The sequence below is a fragment of the Exserohilum turcica genome (genome assembly GCF_000359705.1).
Source record: "Exserohilum turcica Et28A unplaced genomic scaffold SETTUscaffold_12, whole genome shotgun sequence".
Lineage (NCBI taxonomy): Eukaryota > Fungi > Ascomycota > Dothideomycetes > Pleosporales > Pleosporaceae > Exserohilum > Exserohilum turcicum.
This window is the reverse complement of record NW_007359937.1, coordinates 1,324,530-1,328,333: the sequence shown is the minus strand read 5'-3', so window position 1 is coordinate 1,328,333 and position 3,804 is coordinate 1,324,530.

Below are 3,804 nucleotides of genomic sequence, written 5' to 3'. Positions count from 1 at the left end.
TTAAGAGAGTATCTCATGTCACAAGCTAGACAGAGAGAAATTTTACGAGCCCCAGCGCTTTCTAGTAATAGGCTAGTGCTACTCAGTTTACTTGGCGTGGCCCCGGCGCTTCCTGGAGATCTTGATCCAAGTCTAGTGCTACTCAGTTTACCACTTGCGGCCCCGGCGCTTTCTGGTGATCGGCCAGTGCTACTTGGTTTACCACGTTTAGAATATTTTGTGCTACTCCTATTGATGGCCTGTTGGGCGTCCCTATCAGCCTAGGAGTCTTGATCAGTCACGAAGTACGATAAGTCTTCTACTACAAAGGCTGCCTTCTGGCTTTTGCAATTGATTGGATAGCTTATTATTATATAATCTCTAAAACTGCTTGTTATTTTTCTTCTAGTTATCTCTTTAAGATTTTCACTAGTTGCTTGGAATGTTGTGGCCTAGATAGGGGCAATCTTGTATACTGCAGACTGGAAGTCTGCAGATAGAGTTTTGAATTAGGTAGTCTTAGGTACATTAAGTCGCTCTGCTTCTGTTGTAGCTAGATCGTACTTACTAAGCTAGAGATCCTATGTATTCACTAATCGCGGAGGTTTCAGTGCGTTGTGATATCACTAGCGTGCCTGTTTTTGCTCATAGCCAGGCGTTACGCCTACTGCTCCTTAGAGATTCTTGATCTACTCCTTAATCAATAGATTTAGTAAGCAGCATGTGCGCTACAGGTGCGGAGCTACTGTAGATTAGATGAAGGTCACAATCTGTTGACAGTTAGTAGTTTCTGTTTTGTATGTTGAGAGCTGCAGCTTGTATCTCTCCATCTAGAGCTTGTAGATCTCAAGATCGTCCTTGTAGGCACGTTATCCTAACGAGGATAGATTAGATAGTCTAGCTGGCATTATGCCTGCTCTAAGAGTGGAGGTTAGAGTGTACTTAGATACGTCTAGTAGTTCTAGTGGACTTAGCTCTCTAGTTGGAGTAGCTGTCGCGTCTAGATTAACCTGATCCTATGTATTGTATGCTATGCAGCGCGCTTGCAGCTAGTTGTACCACGTGCGATAGTTGTTCTCGTCGCGTAGGACGACTGTCGCGTTAATTGGAGTAGATTGGCTGCTCATCTTGGTTAGATTAGTTGATTTGGTGATTGATTGGTAAAGGCAGTAAGACTCTTAATTGTTAGACTGTTAGGGATTTTCTAATTAAGGACCTGTTTGGATTACTATAATAAAAGACTGTGATAAACTTGATGGTAGAAACTAATTGTATTGATTGCTCTGCGCTCTGTTGTCTGTAGGGGCGCGAGGGCGCGCCTCTTATGAGAGCTATCGCTATTGCTTTTTGTATCAGGTAGGCCGCTAAGTATCAGCCTCGCCTAGGGTTAGGTCTTGGCGATCAGCCCTGATTGGTTGGGATCACAGAATCCTGGTGCTCGAGTCCGCACCCGGATTCTGCCACTTATCTGACATAAGGGGCTGTCTAATTAGTCTACCTACTACTATGTAGTTATCCTTTAACTATAGCTCCTTATACTAATATATATACCTATACCTTAGTAATCGCGTTAAAATTACCTCTTATTAGCAAGAATACCTCACAAGTCTCTGCGCTAACTAGCGTTTATCCTCGTACTATAGATCGTATCTATAGTAGAGCTATTGCTGCAGGCTTTAAGCCAAACAACCTTCCTATTAAGATCCTTCTACACCACGTTTAGGATGCTCTAAAGCCTAGTAGGCCTGCTAAGCAGGCAGAGGTGAAGGAGCAGATATTGCAACAAGTACAACACGATAGATATGGACAAGAGAAGAGCTGTGCTGACCTTGCTGGTGGGCTCAGTCTCCAAGGAGTCGAAATCTCTGCCTCTACTGTCTGGAGGGTGTTGAGAGCAGCAGGATACAGGAAGACTAAGCTAACGAGGAAGCCTAGGTTGACACAGGAGATGAGGAGTGCTTGTCTTAAGTGGGCATTAGAGCATAAGGACTAGACGTTAGAGGACTAGAAGAATGTTATCTAGACAGACGAGACGTTAGTGGTGATCAACTACCAACGTGGGGGCTATAGAGTCTGGAGAAAGGCAGACAAGAGGGTAGTTAAGAGCTGCATCCGTGAGAGGTGGAAGGGATACTCTAAGTTTATGTTCTAGGGCTGCTTCTTGTATAATAAGAAAGGTCTATGCTATATCTACTAGCTAGAGACGAAGGCAGAGAGAGAGGATGCTGCTCGTTAGATTGAGCAGCTAAACGCTGAGCTTGAGCCTCTACAGCGAGAGGAATGGGAGCTGTTAGAGTCTATAAGAAGGACAGGGCTACGCAATAAGCGTGGCAGGAAGCCTTAATAGAGATGGATAGAGAAGACAGGTAAGCTAGTGCGTAAGTCTAGAGGTGGTATAGACTAGTAGAGATATTAGGCCTACGTTCTAATTCTAAAGCTAATTCCTTTTGCTAAAGAGTGCCTCTAAGATAGACCTTGGACTGTCGTAATAGAGGATAAGGCACCTAGCTACGCCCACTACTATTAGGGTGTGATCTATCGCCTGTACGACGTTAAGAGACTACTTTAGTGTGGAAACTCGCTAGACTATAACTGCATTAAGCTATGCTAGTTCTATATAAAAAGAGAGACTACAAAGAAAGGAGCTCTGCAGTTAGAGTCTAGTAGAACTGCTAGAGAGATCTCTTACAACTTAAGATCTAAGCTTAGATTAAGCGAATTCTTATATATATTTAAAAGATAATTAAGCTACAAGGTGGTAATAAGTACATAGAGGGGAGAGATAAGCCTTAGCTAAGGCGGCCGCACTTTGGTTAGATTATTCTTGGCAGACAATACTTTTGAAAGGCACCTCCGTATGTGTGTGACTTATACATGTATGTGTGTGTGTGTGTGTGTTGTGATCACTAGCGTTTTATCATCCCATCATCTCCTCATTGTCTCGCCGTTTTTCTTTTCTATTGTTTTTTTCGGGGTAAGTATGTCACGCGTTTGTGTATTGTGTACGTACATTGGTGCCAAGTTAAGAATAATAGTTGGCGCTTTAGGGTAACAGGTCATGCGAATCATAGTATTAACTTTTTTCTTTCTTTTTTTTTGTACCTCGTGCTGTGGCTGCGCCGTGCATATGTATGTATGTATGTATGTTGTACACGAATACTTTCATGTTAATGTATGTATGTACGTTGCAAAGCAAAAATAAAAAACGACAGGCGTGTTCCTTGTTCCCCACGCCAACCCCCAACCCCCAACCCTTTTTTTCTTTTTTACAACAACAGCCCATGGTGATTTTAATTAATTGCGGCGTGTAGAAAGAATAAAATAAAAAAACTATCCGCGCCGCGCCACGCCACGCCAATTCAGTTAACAAACGTTAAAATATCTTTTGAGAGAAAATTAAAAATTAAAAAACACCCTGCATAAAATATATGACAGGCAAGTGTTCAGAGCATATATGTGATGGGGAAAAAAAAATAACGTGATAGATAAGCGAGTCGGTCAGACAAGCGAGTCGGTCACCTCACTAACTTTGCGCACTTCTATAAACGTATAGCTCCACTATATTATATTAGTTTTGGTAGATATTAACGCAATAGATTAATTACTATCTAGACTATCTTTCTTGCATGTACGTGAGTTATGGCCAGTCTCTCTGCACCTACTACAGCGCGCTAGAGCCTGGCGGCTGACACCTGATCGCTCTCCTCCCTGACGCTTTTCATGAGCAATCTACTAATCAGCCTCGCGCTAAGCGAGTAGATCCTCTCTAGCTCCCTTTGTTAGCACTCCTTGCTTCTGTATCCGCTTCCTTTTACGCTACCTACG